This window comes from Ambystoma mexicanum, chromosome 5q (genome assembly GCF_040938575.1).
Source record: "Ambystoma mexicanum isolate Mex_15411 chromosome 5q, UKY_AmexF1_1, whole genome shotgun sequence".
Lineage (NCBI taxonomy): Eukaryota > Metazoa > Chordata > Amphibia > Caudata > Ambystomatidae > Ambystoma > Ambystoma mexicanum.
Genome location: NC_090933.1, coordinates 233,739,964 through 233,762,948, shown reverse-complemented (window position 1 = coordinate 233,762,948; position 22,985 = coordinate 233,739,964).

Below are 22,985 nucleotides of genomic sequence, written 5' to 3'. Positions count from 1 at the left end.
CCTCTTTTCTTCTGCTTTCTCTCCTCCTCTCCCCTGCTGATCTCCTGGCTGAATCTGAAATTGCACTGGTTACCGACTACCTTTTGATCTGGGGCACAGGTCCCCTCCCCGCAGTTGCACACCTGCACTGCCCCCCTGGCAACCTTTGCACTACGGGACTGTTTCTGTATCCCTACAGCCCCTACTAGCATTTGACACCTGATGTCTGCACTTACCCTTGCACTTGCCACCAGCTGCCCACACTTTTATTTATTGTCTTTATTTATTTTACTGTTATCCTATCTATTGCACTGCACCCTTTCCCCTGCACTATTTCCCTCTCCCCTCCGTTGCACTTGCACGATCTCAATGTCACCTGGCCTAGTAGGATCGCTGTCTCTGTCTTCCCTCTGCTTCACCTCCCTTGCCTCGTCACACCTTGAAACACTTGTGTATAGGTGCATTATAAATGCCATATCATATCATATCATATCATGGGCACCCCAGGCCAACAATCAAGGCATTATGCCTTCAACTTACTCAAATATGGAGGCTGAAGCCCTCGCAAGCCAGTGGCTAGCTCAGCCTCTATGCTCCTCACAAAATACACGTGAAGTGGTTTTAGGGCTATATGGAAAGCAAAGTGTGGGGCAAGATGTAAAGTAACCTAATATTCCCACCCAAATTATCACAGGTGCTTAGGGTTCAGGGTGGGTCTCTTAAGTGCAGGTACAGGCTATTTTTGACTGATCCTCTCTCTTCTCCTCTGGAAAATGCAGCTGTTTTTTCCCAGCACTTCTTATCATTAGGCTCACTGCTGCCTTTTTCTTTTCTATGTGTTTTAATTCATTATCCTCATTCCATTGCAGAGAGGCTAGATTTGTTTTTAGTCCCAGCTCGCAGAGCCCTGTTGAATTCATGAAGGATGCCATAGTAAATGTGAACTACTGCCCGCCGAGCGCTGCCAATGGCATTTGCTGTCGTGAAGTGTGCCTGGCTTTGCTCGACCAATGCCAACAGTCCCGACGCTACATCACTGTCCCAGCCTATGGCTGAACCCTGAAAGGAGGTGCATCGTGTGACGCGTCTGTTTCCGAATCTTTCCCGCTGACGCTGCCCTTGTGCCGCATATCTGCGTCACCACTCCTCCTCAGAAGAGAGTCCAGGGGTTAGAAATCTCCGTGGCCTCCATTTTATTGTGTACTCTTTACGGATTCAAATATTAAGCTGAAACGTTTCCATGAACGTCGACGAGCAGTAAGCCCAGTACATGCTACAATTCTTTTTTTCCCCCATAGAATTGGCTGATTTCTCTTGGTTGTAAAATTTCATTAATTTTGTATTACCACCTTTACATGAATTTATATTTATGCGTCCCATTACGCTTTGTCACATATTGCAATTTATGCCACATTTGCCCAGGATATATATATTTATATATATAGATATATATAGATTTGACAAAGTGCTGCAGTGCGGTCTTCCCATAACACCCACCCTGCCCTATAAAATGGTGATGCCTTGTCTTAAAATGTTAAATATGTCACTATTAGAGCAGCGTAACATAAAAGTCAGTTTATAATCTTAAAACGCCCGCACTCTGGTATCAATCACGTTTCCGCTGAGATATTAAATTTCCTTCATTAATCTTTAATTTTACGATTTTCAAATAACAAATTGAGATGAAAGAAGCAGTCAGCTGAATAAGGTGTTCCGCCTTCTCGCGGTAATAGTTAAAAGTAAAGCGATAAGAAAACAAATCACATGCCGCACTCTAATATTTAATAACGTTGCAGATAGATTACAGAGATTTAAGGCCTTTTGCTGTAATCAGGCAGAGATCGGCGCAGCTGTGGCAGTAATTGTATATAATAGGCTGCATGGAGGGCTTCCGGAAATAAAATCACCTTAGCAAACAAACAAACACAGCACAGAGGTTTGGAATGTTTGCAAAGTCAGGGTATTGCAACATTTTGCCATGTTTGGATGATAGTGGCTTTATTAAGTAGGGCAGTGCAGTAAAACTGGCATTCAAGTGGCGGTATATCCATTACCATCACTTTAAGGCTGCATTACTGCACAGCCATACTACAAGTATGGAACCGAAGTCTCCACTTTACCTCCAAAACTCGGCAGATTTACTGATCGTCTTTAACGCTCATGGTAGACCCATTGAAAATCCCCACTGAGTCCAATTGACTCCAAACATGGCGATTTACACCACCATACCACCACTCGTAATTGCATGGTAATTCCACAGGAATGAGTGGCAGTAACAATATTTGAGTTTCGTGGCAATTTCACAGTTTTACCGCCGGATTACCACCAAACTCGTGATGATGGTCATATGTCTTAGGCCACTTATCTTTCCGGCGACTGTAGCCTTTCACGTCTTTATCCAACCTCAGAAATGATATAATCTTGGAATTTCTGGTACCTCATATTTCAATGCATTTAAACATGAGCAATCGCGTTGCTCGAAATAAAGGCGGGGGGGAAAAAAACAAGTCGAGCTACACGAATGCTGTCTCCTTAGACCATTAAAAAGACCTCAAAATGTACTTACACATTTTCCGGTTTCTTAATATGATCAAGTTATAACAAGTGGCATTTTTATCCAGCTAATAAACTGAGAAGCCTCTGTAAAAAATTGGTTCAATTGGCAATGAACTGAAGGCTAAGTTAGACAATAATGCAAAAAAGTTACAGTTGAGTTAACAGCCTTCTCTCTTTGCACATAATGTACATATCAGTTACCTAGTGATGCATTATACGGCGTAATCTAATTCAGCTTGTCAAACTTTTCAACCCAATTTATAAATTCAGCTGCATCAGCTTCTGCATCATTTGCACCAAGTAATTTTTAGCGTCTCTCGAAATCAGTTCCCTCTGAAGCACTGAATACATTCATTAGATGGGCTACATCCGAGGCCCTAGATTGCTTAGCGAGCAAAATGAATGCTCAGACATCTACACTTATTGCGCTGGAGCTTGTGTCGGATGCTGTGCCTTTTGTGTTCTTTCTTTCAGAAAGAGATCCCTATTTACATGGGTGTGAAAGGTCAACACGCAAATGCATAAACAACATATTAACCCACAATTCTGGCTCCGTGTAGCCAGTCCACTAGCGTCCTGTACCATCGTCTTGCTTCCACGGCTATTACTCATATTACCAAGAGCAAGACCATGAAGACCTCTTCGGCTTAGGTCCAGGACGAATCTGTGGCCATGGCACTTCATTGATGTACCTGGCCTGAAGTAGTCTTTTTTCTATATCCACTAAAGATGATATTGTGATGTATGAAAGGGCATGTTTAACCCATTTAGCAACACAAAGGGCCTCATTCCGAGTATGGCGGTAAGGGATACCGGTCACCGTTAACCAGACCGGTGCCGGTAATCCCTTACTGCCACATTCCGAGTTCCCTTTGCGCCCTCGTCCCTAACGCCTGCTTTTAGCAGGCGTTAGGGACGAGAGTGCAAAGGGGCTTTTTAGCCAATAACGGTGACCGTAAAGTACGGTCACCGTTATTTGCAATTTCCCCATTCCCATTGAGTCCTGTGGGGGCTCATTTGGGAATGGGGAAGAGCCCTGGGGAATGGGAAATTACCGCCGGTACGGGTCCGGTGCCGACCAAGGCGCTACTACCGCCATTGGTTAGCGCCAGACTCGGAATGAGGCCCAAAGCATGTTACTTTTTCGAAATAAGTAGAAGTGAAAGACAGGGTTGGAAGAGCAGGGACAATGGACACCTTGAGAAGATCCTATTGTCCTCATTCCAAGTTTGGATGTGCAGGAAAGAACTTTGGTAAATGTGTTACTACATCTATATTTGTATGTAATGACTGAGACCTTAACCAGTATCCTGTGGTTTCAACTTCGGAAATTACTTTAAAGTAATTTACTTTGAAGTGATTACTTCGAAAACACTTTGAAATACATATGTAGTTGTGGGTTAAGGGGTAAAAATGGGTTGGGGAAGGGGCAGTAGTGAGGTGTGAGGCGGAATGGGAGGAACCACCCAAAAAAAGAAAATGGAACTAAAATTTCGAAGTAATAACTTCAAAGTAAATTACATTCATGTTTTTCGGTGAAATGACATGGAACCATTTTACCACACTGCCAAATTCCGAGATTGGAGGTAAAATGGAGTAGTTACTGCCAGCATATATTTGAAGGTATATCCTCCACTTTCTCTTTAAACAATCGAGCAATTACCCTGAGCAGAATTACCACCTACAGTAATTTCTCCAAAATCCCCATCATGTCATATGGACTTTAGAAATGGAGATGAACACCACCATTCTGCCACTTGTAAGTTGGTGAATTGTGCATGGTTACGAGTGGTGGCACTGCTAAAACTCACAGTGAGGCCCATATTTAATTGAATTTCCCCTAAGAGGGTTTCCTCACTTCCCACTAATCAAAATATGTTACCATTTGTAAAAGAAACAAGGTAATGTATGAGTACCATAATTGAATTCCCACCCTGAATCATCTGTAACATAATTGCGCCATATTCCTAGCACATGACCATTTATAGGAGCAAAATGGACAAGATCATGGGCGTCATTATGACGTTAGCACTAGCAGTGCCCATTCCCGGGTGCCAGAAAATATGACTCCCCATTCCCATTTGAGTCCCATTTGTTGTGCATTCAGCACTGTAGAATTCACGCATGCGTGGACAAGAAGCTTGTGCTCTTGTGCGAGGTGACCGCCGCGGCCAATCGCGTTAGTGCATTCCTCAGTGTGGGCAATTTTGTGTTCTCTTACTTGCGATCGTTGTTGATCTGGAGGTCCAAATACTATGATATGTTCCTCTCAATCAAGCTTGCATCCACTTTCCTAACCTGAATCCATAGTTGTGTGTGGGGCAGCATACGTCGTGGCCTCTCTGTATCTGATTTTATCATTTTATCGGTGCATTGCTGCTACCAAGTATTATTTGTTTTAATTGTACTCTTGATACATTTCTTTTTACTCCTGGCTTTAACTTTCCATTGGTAGAGTAGCAGCTATAGATGTAGTCAAAACTGCTCGTAGTACAGGTGGAAATTCTGCACATCCAATTTGCATTGATGCACTATGTCGTAATGGCGCACTCGCGCCTACCTGTGTGAGGTCATCGTGGGTCTTGGTGGAATGTTGGTGCCGAGTTGACGGTTGGCAGTTAGTGATTGAGGTGACTGGAAACGGTTTGGGGAGCCCGGTGTCCGGTGTCCTATCTGTGTGATTTGTCTTCCCCTGTAGATGCTGAACTGAAGACAATAAAGCAAAAAGTGTTACTTACACAATAGCGGTGTCCCCGCATTATAAATTACTTCACTGGCGACGAGAATGGGATGGCTGAATTGTCAGTTTGGCGGGTGCTGGGATGCGTTATGTCTTATTGTGGGGGGTGGCTCAGGTGGTAGCTGCTCCTCAGTAACTCTTAAAGGGTCAGAATTCTTGGATTTCCCATTTTTTGCTTAATATTGCGGGCTGGTTGCATTGTCGGTTTGGCTGGTGCTGGGGTGCGCTATGTCATATTGTGGGGGGAGTGGCCCAGGTGGTGGCCGCTCAAGTGTATTTTCATTGGCTGGTGCAGGAATGTGCTGTGTCACATTGGGGGGGGGGGTGGCTCAGGTAGTGGCTACTGAAGGGCGTTTTTGGTACTTTGGCGTATCTGTTGCCAGTTAGTTATGGTTCCAATTGTGTTTGCCAATGAGGTTGTTTTTGGTTTTTATTTTATTTTATTTTTGTATTATTATTTTTGCAACTGCTATTGGGGGGAGACTTACCCATGTGTTTTAGTGGAGAAGTGGAGTTGTAGTGGCTGACAGGTTGCCACATTTATTTTTATTTCTTAAGTGTGATTTGTGGTGTGTAAGTGATTTCAATCCAGCACTCCAAATAAGTCAATGCCTAGTATGGGATGCCTAATGGAAACACTTATTTATATATTTTTATGTCAAAAGTTCTTTTCATTCTGGATGATGTACTCTTATATAATGCCCCTCTCTTTGAATTCCCCCGGTCTCACTGAACCAAGAAATAGGTTTGTTTTGCAAATTAAAAGATTTATTTGAAGAATTGAACAATATATATATTACACTTTTATAAATATGGATAATATCTGAATATCACACTTATGAATATGAACAATGATCAGCAATGGGTAATATGACAATATCAACAATTTCTTAATCAATTATGAGTAGGAATAGGAAGAATAATATAGCAGAGAATACTTTGTATGGGTTCAAGAAATTGTAATGATAGGAAGGAATGCAACACAGCAATAAAACTTGATATGACTTCAATCAAAGACAATGGGATCACTCTTTCCCCCTGTTACTCACTCCCCACTATATGCAATATGAAGAGATGAATGAGGGCACACAGGTATCAGGAATAACAATCAACAATTGCAGTTTCAATCCTGATTCTCCCCAGCAAGCTTAGAGATAACAGTAATGATTTTAAACAGGTCAATTGCTTTTAAATGTGGTATAATTGAATGGGAAAAATGCTAGAAATGATTTTAATTAGCTAAATTAGGATTCCGCACTAGTGAGAGCTGCTTTGAATTGGGTCAGGTCAACACTAGCAATGATTATAGAATCATTAGAAGATGGAAAATGAAATACAGAAGTTGAAATCAAGAAATAGCTGTTTTTACATGTGGTGAAATTTAGCCAAATGCAAATTTGTGGGAAACGCGATTACAGAAATACTATAAGGAATTTGGGTTTATTTGAAAGCTGAGGTTTTAGCTTCAAAATGACATTTAAATTTCGTTCCTAGCACATACGGTTGAAAAGTTACAGAGGTTTTAGTAGAGGTTGATTTTTCTCAAAAGAAGTCAAGATTTCTAATGAAATTGTGCTTTGAATTACAAACAGGTTGGCTTACACTAACAATTATCGCAGGATGAGATGGATGAAAAAGGATTCAGAATGGACAAAAGAGATTCTACAATGCAGTCTGGATATGTTGCAATGGGTTGGATGGATTACTTTAAACTAAGAGATGACTATGGACGGTTCTACGCTAAATACTCACAACTCTGGTTTAAAATGGATCCGTCAAAGATCTGGTCAAGGGTTTGGCTGGGATTCGCTCGCCACCCGACAGGTCTCAGGCACTTGGTTCTGCTTTCAGCACTCTGCTCTCTGCGGGGCCTCTTGGACCAGATCTGATGGGTTCTGGGTTACAGCTCTGCTGGACTGATCTGGATCTTGGGTTCTAGCAAAGATTGTTGGCCAGAAGCAGCAAACAGCTCAGCCAGGCTGTTGAATGGGTTAGGCCCCATGGAAGTTTAGGGGTTAAATCAGGTTGCTAGATTTTAAAGGCCTGCTGAAAAGAGTTCAGCTTTTTGGGTTAGCCTTTCTGCTTCAGAGTTGTGGAGTCTGGATCTAGGTTCTAGAGTCTGGATCTAGGTTCTGGAGTCTGGATCTTCCTGCAGGGTGTTTCGCCAGTGGATCAGTTGATGAGTGAAAGTGTGTGTGTGTGGGTCCTCAACAGTCCCTATTTATCAATTTTCCAAAGGGGCGGGGAGGCTGATTCTACAATTCCCAACCCTCTAAGGATCTGATAGGTCAGAGAATTTTCCCTCTCCTGATTTGAGAAGGGAACAGTGTGTCATGATGTGTCATAATGTGTCAGAGAGACACTGCCATTTACAATCTAGGGAAGAACCTCCCCTTTGCTTTTACCTAGAAAATCTATTTTTCCCAAAAAACATATTTTCAATATGCACAACTTGTTAATAATACATAATTACATGACAGATTGACTAAGGTATGTTTCTGTCAAAATCTTATCTTCCTACGAGTTTTAGTTAATAAATGACAATTTTTTTGCGCTTTAAGTTGTTTACACATTTTCGGATCTGTACAATTTTTTATACATACATGCACATACCCGCTGGGCATGTTCCTGTAATTTTTCATGTTCCTAACATAATCACAATAGCTACAATATTAAAAATTTCGTGGTTCAGTCTCTGAATGTCGCACACATTCCAGATTAGTTTTAAACTGTGAGTGATTTTTTCAATTTAATAATCTCTAAGTGTCATATTTGTATCAGTTCAGTACAATTTGCTATAAGTCTTTTTCTAAAACATACAGTTACTTCATTTTCCAATCCACATTTTCAGTCTGGCCCGCCTCCAAAGCTTGGCTGAGTCAGAGAGTCACATGGCTTCTTCCTGCCAGGGCAGTTGTAGTCAGTCACACCCGAATTAGCATTTTCTATTCAGTTCAAGGAACCCATTGTCTCTTTCCCAGATCAGCAGAGCAACAGGCCAAAGTGCCCCTCCTCCCCATATTATCATTCAAATGAAATGTCCTGTCCTTTTGGTGGGAAGCAAAAGGGTGGTATGTTCTCAGAGGAAGAAAGCCTCTTTGAAGTTTTAGCTGAATCAGGTTAGCTTAACTTTGAAACACAATGTCTGAAATTGTCTTGTCTTAAAATATAAATGACATTTTTAACAAATACATCAACCGATTTCCTAATTCAAGCCTTTTTAAAATATGGTTTTGAATTGTATCCACCTCTTAGGCTTCTGATAGCAAGTCTTTCTTTGGCATACTTTGAGTTCAATGTACAATTTTATACATGACAAGTTTTGGAAATCACCAGATTCTGACAAAGGTGATTAATGGTATTGCACCCATTTTCAACATAATTTTCCAAGCAAGCAATCTTCAATGTGGATTTTCTTCTGAGAAGTGTAGTTCTGTGGACATTGTATTTATGTGGATTCTTGAAGTAGAATGATGTCCAACGCCCAACAAGGAGGTTGTTTCTTTCTGGGTGGTTTGTGAGCCATGATTTTTGCAAATTTGATAACCAAGAAAAACGGATTTTCACACAGCTCTGTGTTTCTTTTGCAATCAGCCTTGCTTTGTAGACAGCCAAATGATGGGTTTTGGCAGTGGTCGCCTGTGTTAACACTGAGATAGGCAAAAGTGGATGGCGGCCTATTTTTTGGATTTTTACTGCATACTTTTGGGTAGTTTTTAGCAAGCAGCATACTTTCCGGCTGCCATTCTGATGTTCCTGATGCAAGCAATGCACAGTAATGTTGCAGGGCCTGGACTAGTGGGTTGAAACATCCCACAAGCCCCCCCTCTTGCGATTCTGCGTTGATCGTCCATGATTGGGAATTCGCAAGACTGGGATGTCAGTTTCATCTCTTCTGATTCCACAAATGGCAAAGTTCCTCATCTTTTTCTCCATCGGGGGTGGATTGATCGGTTCTCCTCGCCAGTGAGTATTGAGCGATACTCGGGGCCCCTTGGATCTTTGCTCCCGGTCCCCGGGTAGTCCTCCTTGTTTCCGTCTCCATGGTTTATCAATCCTAGTATGACAAAACAAAAACATATTTGTAGACATTTCCCCACCACTATTAATGTAGTGGGGCGGACACATATATTTGATAAATCAGGACACATTTGTATTATTGTATTTTATAGGCTATATGTGGAATATTTTAGAGTTGGAATTTTATGGAACTGGAGTGGCCCTGTCTGGGGTTCCAGGAGACCCCTCCAGTTGCTGTAGAGTGTGCCTAGGATGGCAGCACTTTAGTTGATTAATATGGACCCACTTATCTTCCACTTCTGCCAAACTGCCTTTGGAGATGCGGATTTTGTAGGCGATTGGTGAGATTTTGTCTACAATTTCAAAAGGAACCCTCCAGGTAACCAAAAATGTGCGCTGTTTGGCCTGGTTCCTTTGAAAATTGTATAAGTAGACCCGGTCTCCTACATTGTATTCTTTTCTAGTAGTCTTTAAGTCATAGTGGGTCTTCATGCTGTCGGCTGATCTTTCTAGATTTCGCTGAGCATAGGCAAAAGCATGTTGAAGGTGTTTTCTTAGATTTTCAACATATTCATGAGTTGTGGAGGCATTGATCAATGTCTGCTCTTGGGTTCTGTAGAGCAGATGCTGGGGAAGCACCATCCTGCGTCCAGTCATCAGCTCAAACGGTGACATTTTAGTTGCAGATGAAGGGGTAGACTGATGGCCATTAGGACAAGAGGTAATCGAATATCCCAACTTGGCCCAGAATCTGCCACAAACTTTTTTAATATGCTCACTATTGTTCTATTATATCTCTCTACTGCACCACTAGAGGCTAGCCGGTAAGCAATGTGTAGCTTCCTTTTAACACCAAGTATCTCCCACATCTTTGCCATTACTTCGTTGGTGAAATGGCTACCTCTGTCTGACTCGATACTTTGGGGTGGTTCAAAACGCGAAAAAAGATGTGGTTGATCATCAGGGCAGCTGCTGTTTCTGCCTTGCAGTTTGGGGCCGGGAGACATTCCACCCATTTAGTAAACAAGCATGTCACGGTCAACATGTACTTGCTAGAGGAGCGAATCACGGGCCTGATAAAGTCGACTTGCAAATCTGACCATGGCAGTGTCATCCCCCTCTTTTGGAGAGGCACACGGTGTGTGAGGGATGTTGGCTGAAATTGTGCACACACAAGACACCCCTTCAAGTTTTGGTTGAGGTCCTGCCCCATGTGTGGCCAGTATGCAACCTCTCTTAAGATTTCAAGTGCTGTATGAAACCCCTTATGACCGGCTGTGGCCGCATCATGGGTGTGACTTAATATCAGGCTTCGGAATGAGGTAGGGACCACCCACTGATCATGGACAGCTAGGGATTTCCTTACCAACAAACCGTCTTGGATTCAGAATATTTTTGGACATTTCATCAACATTCTGAGGTCCTCTTTCCCAATGTAATCAGTATCAGTCAGGGGAAAGTTCTCAGCGTCCTCAATGTGTTGATAAAACTTACCAATTATTGGATCCCCCTTCTGAGCCATAATCAAATCAGCATCTGGGGTCTCCTTACTCCAGTGTACAGTTGAGAGATCATTGTGAGCATTTGTCTGGGACCTAGTGATAGCAGTGACCTGGATATCCCCCAACAGGGACTCGATCTCTAATAGATCCCCTTGGATGGCTCTGGTTTTGGCCAGCTGATCAGCTAAGTCATTTCCAGTTTTGTCTGGTCCCTCTACTTTGGAATGACCCTTGATCTTTTTCCAGTAGATGGTCATCCCATTCGAGGTGACCAGATCATCAATATTTTGGATTAACTTCCCATGTTTCAAGGGTTTGTTATTGGCACATAACATGCCTCTGGTTTTCCAGTTAACCAGGTGCTCCACGCACTCGTTCCGTACATAATACGAATCTGTGATTATGACCAGTTTGTGGAGTTGATGTTGGACAGCAGTGAGGATGGCTTGATGCACAGCCATCAACTCTGCCACTTGACTACTTCGGGGACCAATCTTTTACCCAGCAGAGGGTTCTGGGGTCTCATTCACCCATGCATTCCCTACGCCGGCCACAAATTATTTTTCCCCGTTGTTGTCAACATGGTAAGAGCATCCATCCACATAGACAGTGGGCATTCCCTCACACTTGTCTTCTTCAAAGACTTTGTGTGGGGAATTGAGGTATGCCTCCATGTTGTCCTTGATTTTTAGACTTTAGTCCTCGAGACAGTTTTCTCTGGCACAATCATGCAAGTCAGCCAGACCTTGCGCTAGGGGACTCTTCTTGTTTTGGCCATATCTGACCTCCACAGGAAAGCCTTGCATTGACAGAATCCAGGGAGTAATTCGGGAATTACTCACATTTCCGGCCCGGATTCTGTCACTTTGCAGATATTGCAGAGGTTGGTGTGGAGTCTCCACTATGATGTGTTCCCCCTGGATAAATGGGCGGTAATTCTTCAATGCCCACACCGTTGACAGGAGTGTCTTCTCACAGTCGTTGAATTTTTCCTCCACGGAGGATAAGGTTCTACTAGAATAGGAGATTACTTTATTGACCTTGTCATGCTTTTGGTATAATACTGCAGTCAAGCATGTATTAGAGAACCCTGTCTCCAAGAAGAACTCCTTGTTTTTGACAGTGTAAGCTAGGCAAGGCGCTTGTGAGAGGCTTCTTTTGAGTTGTCTTACTGCCTTGGCTTGTTCTGGACCCCACACCCACTTGACCCCCCCCCCTTCAAGAGATGAATCAGGGGTCTTGTGATCTCTGTGTAGCCCTCAATGAACTTTCTACTGTAATTAGTCAGTCCAAGGAGGCTCCTTAGTTCCTGCAGAGTTGTGGGGTCTTTCAATTTCTGGAGTGCTTCCACTTTCTTTTCCTGGGGACAGAGACCCTGAGGAGTAATATCATGCCCCAAGAAATTGACACGGGTTCTACACCTCTGTGCCTTTTGAAAGGAATGTTTTGCTCCGGCAGCCCTCAACTGTGTCAGAACATAACGGATCTCCTCTATGTTTTCCTCCACAGTTGAACTTTTGATGAGTACATCATCTACATAGGCCAGGTTACCCCTTTCACCCAGGTCGGGCATGGCCTTATGCAGGAAAATGTTGAATTAATTGCCGGAGTTGATGTATCCGAAGGGAGTTCAGGTCCATGTGTACTGCTGCCCCCCAAAGGTAAAGGCCAGCTTGTATTGGTCCTCCGTACTGACAGGTAAAGTCCAGTATCCATTGGTCAGGTCTATTGGAGTGAATTCCTGTGACACCTGGATCTGGGCCAGCCCTTGGTAAATGTAGGGAAGAGGCCATCGGAAGTATGGACCCGTTTTCTGAGCTCCCTAAGGTCGGCGCAGAGTCTCCACTGGCCGTTTGGCTTCAATATACCCAGCACCGGATTATTGAAGGTGCTGTGGACTGGGCGGATTATCCGACAGGACTCAAGGTTCTTAATTATTTCAGTAAGGGACTCCATTGATTCAAGAGGCAAGCGATATTGCTTCACAAACACTGGATTCATGCCAGAGTCCGTGGGAAGTGTTGTTCTGTGGATGTCGGTGCGACCGCAGTCATATGAGTCCACTGCAAAGAGATCTTGAAAATCCAAGAAAACCTGTTTCAACTTTTGCTTCTGCTCCAGAGTCTCACAGGCATCAGCTAGGTTGACTCTCTCTTCAACCATCTGCCTGAAGCCTGGAAAGACTTCTGGTTTCGCTATCTCAGCGGCCTCCTCCAGCTGGGTGGAGAAGTCCCTAGTCAAAGTGCTGATTTGGACTGGTGGCTTCAGGTGGGGAAGGCAGCCCTCATGGACCTGGAAAATCACCTCATCCCTCCTGAAGTCACAAGTCACATCCTCCTTACCATAAGGGCAGGAAGTGTACACCAGGAAGTTCCCCCCATGCCGGGTAAAGATCTTGTCTGGTGTTATGTTGTCATCACTGTCACTGTCAAAACAGTCCTTGGGGATTGATCCTAACAGTTCATTTCCTAAATCAATGGAAAAATGTCAGTCATCAACCGCCATTCCAATAATGGTGCCTGCGGCTCGAGTGATACTCTTTAAGTCGCTGTTATCCACCTCTATCGGAATGGTGCCATGTTCTATATTGACTAATGGTGTTGGGTATACCCCCAACCCTTGCTGTTGGAGAGAAGCATTTAGATGAATATAGGCATCAGGGTTTTTCAATTTCTGTCCTCTTTTCACTTTCACTTCAAGGGAGAATTGTCGGGTCCGTTCTGGGATGGTGACTTCCTCTCCAATCTGAATTTCAACTGCATAAGGCAGCAATTCAGCTGACCTAAATGCTTTCTCTGGATCATCAAAGCCCATGGCAACATCCGCTAATCGGGACCAAGCTTTGAAGTTTATTAGGTCCAAACTAATGGCAAAGGGATTGAGAATGTCACTGCCTAAGTAAAAGGCGGCAGTGACGTCTCGCACGACCCAACAATTATGGACTATGCTCTTGTTGCCTATGGAGATTTTGAGCATTCACCTGCTTGGCAGGAGATGTTTCGAATTGGGTGCTTCCATATCTATTTCCCATCTATGTGTCTAAATGTGGGAATGGCTGGGTCTTTTGGGAGTTGGCGGAACATGGCTTCGCTGATGAAGCTCTTCCCGTTGTTCACACACCCTCGGGCGAGAACAGAGTCCTTCCCTTCATTTAACTGAACAGGGATGAACAACTGCTCTCCAATTTGCTGAATATCAGCCAGGCTCTGAGCTGATTACCCATCTTCTTGGACTATAGGAGTGGGAATGTCTGATTGTGGATTGGTAAAGAATTTCAGAGTGTTTCCTTCCAGTGTGGAATGCCACCTTAAACTGGAAGGAAGGTTGACTTTCAGAAATAGAGAGGACCCCCATCACCAGTCTGTCATCCTACTGCTATTACTGTCACATCTGGAATTTGATTGTTCTGGAAGTGAAATTCTACTTGGTCAGATTTGTGTTCAACCATGTGGCATGTGCCGTTCAAACTAACATGGTTGACACTCTGTTTCAATTTTATTGGTCAGCTAGTCTGGCTCCAGAGGACCTTGTTTACGCAATCTATTAGGGGTGACAACCTTCGCAGGATGTCATTCCCTAGTAAACAAGGGGTGCCCTCTGGAGTCACAACTATGACCGGGTGCTTCACCTTGTGTCACCCAATTTTAATGTCCAAATCCGCAGTCCCCACAACGGGAACTTCCTTACCGTCAAAGTTCTGAAGTTGTCCAGGAAGAGAGGTGAGAGGAATTTGGTATTTCTCCACCCTTACTGAATTCAGATCATCATAGGCCTTTTTGGACAGAAGGGTAGCTTGGGATCCAGTGTCCACCAATGCCAAAATCGTACCCTGCCCCTGTACTTGAACCGGGGCATAGTATCTTCCCTCCTTCTCCTCAAGGGGGCACAGATAATGTACATTTTTGGACAACTGGTGGGTTAGTTTTCTAGTTTTGGACACTGATACAGAGGTGATTTAGGCAGAATTCTGTGGGGAGTCTTGGGAATCTGAAAGAAAAAGGTGGCAACTAGAGATGGGAGAAGTTTTGAGTTCCCCTGGTTCCGGTTCTAGGCTGCCCCCCTCACCCCCCTTTTTGGAGGCAGTCACCAGGATGGGTTTGAACCAGGGGATTTTCATGCTGTTGGTTCTGGGATGGGATGATGGCCAGCGCTAGCTCAGTCCCCACATCTACCCAGTCTGGATTTGAATACTTTGGGACCCATATCTCCTTGGGAGGAGTTCCCCCATCCTTTTCCCAGAATCCTCTGAGGATCCCTCTCCTTCAAATTGGACGACTCGTACCTCCTCCACAAAATGGGTCTGTTTGGGTCCTTTGTTTCTCCTGCCCCCCCCCCCCCTCTGCTCCTTGGGTGGCAGACTTTCAGGGGCAGGAGATTCTGGTTCCGGTTCCTGGGTTTCCAGGGGCTTTTTACAAGTGGGGAAGGAAGCTTCCTCCAAGGCTTTACACCCCCCTTCCCCTTGTGCCTCCTCCCTGGGAACCGGTGGGTTGTCGGAGTGCTGCCCCCGTCATTGTTCTGGAGCACCAGGTCCAGAGTTGGAGGCATTCTGGGCCGTCTGATCGTCTGAGAGTTCTTCTGAGCCCTCAGCATGTGACCCAGATCCTCTGCCATGTTTTGGACCTGGCGCTCTAGAGGTGAAATCTGCTCAGGCTGATATGGGGTTCTCATTTCTCCCCTGGGCTGACCCCGGGAAGGATAGCTATCCCTTCTCTGGTAATACCCCGGGTTGGGAAGATTTGGGTACCCCTCCACCCTTGGCCAACCTTCTCCCGGATTAGGTTGTCTGGGCTCAGGAAAGTGGGGAAAGAAGGATGGATTGTTCTGGGGTTGGAAGTTCTGTGGGTACCTGGGGAAAAAGTTCTGCCCAGGATTTGGGGAAATTCTGCCCTCCTGTGGGAAGGGAGGAGGGAAGTTCCCTGGGTTAGGTGCTTGGTTGAATCCCCCCGCCCCCCTTGGGCAGGAGGAGTCCACACATAACCCAGGATGGGTCTGTTCCCCTTGTAGCGGGGACTTACATAGTCAGGGGAGTAAGGGATCCCATTTGTGGGACTACCTCCTTGTCTCCCTGTCTGTGACTGGCCCGAGTGGGATTATTCTGCTGTGCAGGCGGGTTTTTAGGCCCTCCCATCTCCAAATCCAAAATGGGGGTAACCTTTCCCTCTGCCACCTTGGCAGCAGCAGGGGTGTTGGTTGGTTTGGGGCTTTTAGCATTATTTTTGTTTTCTATGGGCTTCTGCACCTCATAGATCTGAGTGGCCTGTTCAATGACCCAGTCTAGTGATCTTTTCTCATGAAAATCTCTCACTAGCTGGGTCATGATGTACTTTGGTAGAGCATTGAAAAAAGTATTGAGAAATTCTTTGCTGTCCGTGCGCACCCTTCCTGTGGTCTGCGCAAAGGCACGCTTTAACTCCTGCACAAATTCTTGTGGGGCCTGATCCTCCCCACATTGTAAATTGTAGGCTGCCTTTGCGAGCCTCTTGGGGATTTCTGTGTAGAGAAAAATGCTTCAAGATGGCCGCCCTATAGGTGGACCATCTAGAATGATTTTGGTCCTCCAGCCCCGCAAAGAAACTGGATTATTCTGGTGAGAAGGTCCATTTCACATACTGAATGCAGCTACTGCTATCTTTCAAATGGAAAGTTTCCATCATCTGCTCAAAGAGCTCTAAGTGCTCCCAAAAAGAATACTTAGCGTTCTTATGATAAGGTTTGATGACGCTCATTGTCTTGATCTGTTTTAAGGGGTTCTTAAGCAAGGCCCTTTTTGCCTTATTGGCCTTCTTGGTTCGGGGAACCCTGCTCCATTCATCCTCTGACTCAGAGGCACTGCTCCCAGAGGTGCCCGTCTGGTCTTCTAGGTTCTCCGGATTCTGCGAGCCTGGAATGGCTGGCAGAATGTGGGGACCTAGTCTCCTGTGTCCTGGGGCGCTCAGAGGAGTCTTCTGATCCCTCCTTGCTCCCAAAATTTGATGGGTAGTCCCCCCACTGTCCTAACTGGGCAGAGGTATTTAGGATGCCCTTAGTGGGCCTACTCTCCCAGAGCTCCCCAATAAATTTCGCTGTACTTGGGTACCCATACCCAGATGCCCGCCCATCCATACTTGGGAGGTGCTGGTCTATGAGTCCCATACTTCTGACTGGATAGTAATCTGCCATCCCACTGGCCCTGGGCTCATGTGCGCCAATGGACATGGGGGTGGCAGAGTCCAGGGACTGGGAGAGATGAAGGCCTCTGGTACTAGGGTTCCTGAGGGTATGCTCAGGTGTTTCCCTTTCCCAGCGAACCTCATCTCTATCAGCCCCTGTTCCCTGTTGCCATGCAAGAACCTGAGCTTTCAGTTCCTCAATCAAGGCCTTACTAGTCTCTATCAGTCTCTCTTGCATGGCTACCTGTCTGTGGAGCCTATCGTTCTCACAGAGAGCCTCATTTTCTCTCTGTGCTTCCTGGTTTGTCTTTGAGTACTGGGCCAGTCTTTGCTGCAGGAGGGTTACCTCCTGAGTCCTGTCCCTACTGGCCTGCTCCTTCCTTGCCAGAGCATCTTCCACCCTCCTGGTATGCTCTAACAATCTATCATGCTCTTTTTGGAGGTCACCCAGTCCTTGGAGGACCAGGTGATTTTCTTCCAGTTTCCCTTTTAAGTGACAGACTTCTTGGCCTAAGGTGTCCCTTTCCTGAGCAAGAGCCTGCCTCTGCATCGCCAGGTCATTCCTCTGACTTTGAAGGGCACCAGCTTTCTGGCGCTCTTCATCAAACACTGCCTGGGTATCGAAGTCTTTCAAAATCAATGTATTGCTCTACTCTTTTTCTCTATCTAATTGGCTTTGCAGGGTGGCTACCTGCTTTGTGCATGCCCTGTTGAAATCTATCTGTTGCTCCAGCTTTTTCTGGCTCTGCAGTAGGGAGTCCAAACTTTCTTGGTACTCCTTCTGCAAGGCCAGAATTCTGGTATCCTGGTCTGCCTTTTCCTGCTGCAGGATACCCATGTCCTCTTTTATTTTAACTATATACTGCCTGCTTTCATTTTCTGACTTCTTGCTCCTCCGCAGCCTCTGCTCAGAAGAGTCCAGATCAGATTGGGCCTTTTCTAATGCCACCAGTTGCCTACTTGCCAGATCTTGGCCTTCAGCATATTTATCCTGTATGGCTCCCATAGATAAATTTAGATATGCCGCTATCTTGGACTCTGATTTTGCTCATCCTTGGCCTTAGGGGCCATATATAGTTCACTCGGATCCACATGTAAGGGACCCTGATCTTTTCAGATATCTAACCCTGTTGCAGTGATCTGTTGTGTGATTGCCTGCATCCACACATTCTGCCTGCTCGGTCCACTCCCCTCTCACAAATAACGTATGTAAAGGTGTTCTCTAGCCATCTTGATGTCTACCAATGTCGCGATTTTGGAAGTATTAATTTCCTTCCTGACTTACAGAAGTTTATTATTTTATCTTTGCAGACCGTTTCCTTAGAGCGTTCCCTTTTGAGGGGTGCTTTTACAGTGTAACGCAGCGTGATAGCCCAACAGGATTTATGTATCCTATCAGTAAGCACACTGTATTAAGCTGCACAATTGGTATATCTAATCCAGAAATCCCGCTACGAGCCCCCAATATGTAAGTGATTTCAATCCAGCACTCCAACTAAGTCAATGCCTAGTATGGGATGCCCAATGGAAACCCTTATTTATATATTTTTATGTCAAATGTTCTTTTAATTCTGGATGATGTACCCTTATATCACGCCCCTCTCTTTGAATTCCCCCGGTCTCACTGAACCAAGAAATAGGTTTGTTTTGCAAATTAAAAGATTTATTTGAAGAATTGAACAATATATATATATTACACTTTTATAAATATGGATAATATCTGAATACCACACTTATGAATATGAACAATGATCAGCAATGGGTAATATGACAATATCAACAATCTCTTTAATCAATTAGGAGTATGAATAGGAAGAAGAATATAGCAGAGAATACTTTGCATGGGTTCAAGGAATTGCAATGATAGGAAGGAGTGCAACACAGAAATAAAACTTGATATGACTTCAATCAAAGACAATGAGATCACTCTTCCCCCCTGTTACTCACTCCCCCCAATATGCAATATGAAGAGATGAATGAGGGCACACAGGTATCAGGAATAACAATCAACAATTGCAGTTTCAATCCCGATTCCCCCAGCAAGCTTAGAGAGAACAGTAATGATTTTAAACAGGTCAATTGCTTTTAAATGTGGTAGAATTGAATGGGAAAAAGTTGCTTTGGCTTGGGTCAGGTCAACACTAGCAATGATTATAGAATGATTAGCAGATGGAAAATGAAATACAGAAGTTGATATCAAGAAATAGCTGTTTTTACATATGGTGAAATTTAGCCAAATGCAATTTGGCGGCAACTTCTCTGCATGCGGGAAACGCGATTACAGAAAAACTATAAGGAATTGGAATGTCGTTTTGGGTTCGTTTGAAAGCTGAGGATGCTAGCTTCAAAATGACATTTAAATGTACACATGGTTCAAAAGTTACAGAGGTTTTAGTAGAGGTTGATTTTTCTCAAAAGGAGTCAATATTTCTAATGAAATTGTGCTTTGAATTACAAACAGGTTGGCTTACACTAACAATTATCACAGGATTAGATGGATGAGAAAGGATTCAGAATGGGCAAAAGAGATTCTACAATGCAGTCTGGATATGTTGGAATGGGTTGGATGGATTACTTTAAACTAAGATATGACTAGGGACAGTTCTACGCTAAATACTCACAACTCTGGTTTAAAATAGACCCGTCAAAGATCTGGTCAAGGGTTTGGCTGGGATTTGCTAGCCACCCGACAGGTCTGAGGCGCTTGGTTCTGCTCTCAGCACTCTGGTCTCTGCGCGGCCTCTTGGACTGGATCTGACGGGTTCTGGGTTACAGCTCTGCTGAACTGATCTGGATCTTGGGTTCTAGCAAATGTTGGCCAGAAGCAGCAAACAGCTGAGCCAGGCTGTTGAATGGGTTAGGCCGCGTGGAAGTTTAGGGGTTAGATCAGGTTGCTAGATTTTAAAGGCCTGCTGAAAATGGCTCAGCTTTTTGGGTTAGCCTTTCTGCTTCAGAGTTCTGGAGTCTGGATCTAGGTTCTAGAGTCTGGATCTAGGTTCAGGAGTCTGGATCTTCCAGCAGGGTGCTTCGCCAGTGGATCGGTTGATGAGTGAAAGTGTGTGTGTGTGGGTCCTCAACAGTCCCTATTTATCCATTTTCCAAAGTTGTGGGAGGCTGATTCTGCAATGCCCAACCCTCTAAGGATCTGATAGGTTAGAGAATTCTCCCTCTCCTGATTTGAGAAGGGAACAGTGTGTCATGATGTGTCATCATGTGTCAGAGTGACACTGCCATTTACAATCTAGGGAAGAACCTCCCCTTTGCATTTACGCAGAAAATCAATTTTTCCCAAAAAACATATTTTCAATATGCACAACTTGTTAATAATACATAATTACATGACAGATTGACTAAGGTACGTTTCTGTCAAAATCTTATCTTCCTACGAGTTTTGGTTCATAAATGACATTTTTTCACGCTTTTGGTTGGTTACACATTTTCGGATCTGTACATTTTTTATACATACATGCACATACCCTCTGGGCATATTCCTGTAATTTTTCATGTTCCTAGCATAATCACAATAGCTACAATATTAAACATTTTGTGGTTCAGTCTCTGAAGGTCACACAGATTCCAGATTAGTTTTAAACTGTTAGTGCATTTTTCATTTTAATAATCTCTAAGTTTCATATTTGTATCAGTTCAGTACAATTTGCTATAAGTCTTTTTCTACAACATACAGTTACTTCATTTTCCAATCCACATTTTCAGTCTGGCCCGCCTCCAAAGCTTGGCTGAGTCAGAGAGTCACATGGCTCCTTCCTGCCAGGGCAGTTGTTGTCAGTCACACCCGAATTAGCATTTTCTATTCAGTTCAAGGAACCCATTGTCTCTTTCCCAGATCAGCAGAGCAACAGGCCAAAGTGCCCCTCCTCCCCTTATTAGCATTCAAATGAAATTTCCTGTCCTTTTGGTGGGAAGCAAAAGGGTGGTATGTTCTCAGGGGAAGAAAGCCTCTTTGAAGTTTTAGCTGAATCAGGTTACCTTAACTTTGAAACACAATGTCTGAAAATTGTCTTGTCTTAAAATATAAATTACATTTTTAACAAATACATCAACCAATTTCCTAATTCAAGCCTTTTTAGAATATAGTTTTGAATTGTATCCACCTCTTAGGCTTCTGATAGCAAGTCCTTCTTTGGCACACTTTGAGCTCAATGTACAACTTTACACATGACAAGTTCTAGAAATCGCCAGCTTCTGACTGAGGTGAGTAATGGTATTGCACCCATTTTCAACATAATTTTCCAAGCAAACAATCTTCAATGTGGATTTTCTTCTGATAAGTGTACTTCTATGGACATTGTATTTATGTGGATTCTTGAAGTAGAATGATGTCCAACGCCCAAAAAGGAGGTTGGATCTTTCTGGGTGGTTTGTGAGCCATGATTTTTGCAAATTTGATAACCAAGAAAAATGGATTTTCACACAGCTCTGTGTTTCTTTTGCAATCAGCCTTCCTTTGTAGGCAGTCAAATGATGGGTTTTGGCAGTAGTCACCTGTGTTAACACTGCGATAGGAAAAAGTGGATGGCGGCCTATTTTTCAGATTTTTACTGCACACTTTTGGGTGATTTTTAGCAAGCAGCATGCTTTCCGGTGGCCATTCTGATGTTCCTGATGCAAGCAATGCACAGTAATGTTGCAGGGCCTGGACTAGTGGGTTGAAACATCCCACAGGTGTTGGGATTTAGTGGCATCATATTGATTGTTCTTAAGGTGTTTATTGTAGTTTGTCATAAGCCTTATGTGGAATGGGAGGTTTACCATTGATATTAATAGTTTTTGGATTTGATTTGGCATATTAAGGGTGAATGGGGTTTTGCGGTATTTGGGAAGGTTTTGCGGTAGTGTGTGATGGGTTATGGAGTGTGCAACTGGTTATTAGATTGTTGCTGTGAATTGTCTGTGGTGGTGGTAGTGTGCAGCAGGGTTCCCGATTTTGACGTGGTAGGAAGTGCTGGGTGTGCTCGTGGCAAGCTGGCTTTTGCTTAGGCGTGGCAGGCCTAAAGCCCTGGGGGGCAGAGCAGGGCGGAAGGAGTATGGTGCTTGCAGGGTTAGGTTGGTTAGTTAAGTGCCCTCTTAGTGGGTTTGTGGAGTGTCCAGGTGTGGCAGACCTGGCTTCTTAAGGTAGAGCTTAAGACCGGTGGTTGTGCTTTGTTTTTTTGTTTTGGTCCTCGAAGGTCCATGTGGTACGGGACAGTTTGAGGGATATCTAGGTTCTTTCTCCATTTCAGTGGATCTTATCCCCATTTTTGTTTTGTGGTTGGCATGGGCAAGGAGTGTGTTGGACTTATTAGTGGAGATTGGCATGGTGTGCTTGGTTAGCTGGTTGAGGTTGGTGTTAGGTAGCTTATTTGTGGTCTGTATCGTGTGTTCAGTGGATTGAAGGGAACAGTGTTCCAGTTGTTATATGGTGATGCCGTGTTCGGGTCGGTTGGGTGAGGTCTGTGGTTAGTTCAGTGAAAGTTGTCTTTTCTTCCCTTGTGCTCCAGGTCTATTGCTTAGTTGGCCACTTAGTGGTAGTGCTAGAGTGTTAATGTTGCCATGGTGTGTGGTTCATTGCAGGTCAACGTTCCATGCATTTGGTGTGTTGGCGTGTGTAAGGGGAAGGATTTGTTATAATGGAACGCTCGCACCTACCTGTGTGTGGTCATCGTTGGTCTTGGTGGAATGTTGGTGCCAAGTTGACGGTTGGCCGTTAGTGATTGAGGTGACTGCAAGGGGCGTGGGGAGCGTGGTGTCCGGCATCCTATCTGTGTCATTTGTCTTCCCCTGGGGGTGCTGAATTGAAGAGAATGAAGCTGAAAGTGTTACTTACACCATAGAGGCATCCCCGCTTTATTAATTACATCACACTACTCCCATGCGAACGATTCAGGCAGTGTGACCTGATTCACAAACTGGGTGGATGCAAGGCAAGGGGGGTGGGTTTTAGCTTTTGTGTGGCCCACGTATATGTATCTGTGTCCTTTATTTCATGTCCAAAATGGTTATTGTCAACCAAACATTTAACGCAATTATGTATTGTGTTGG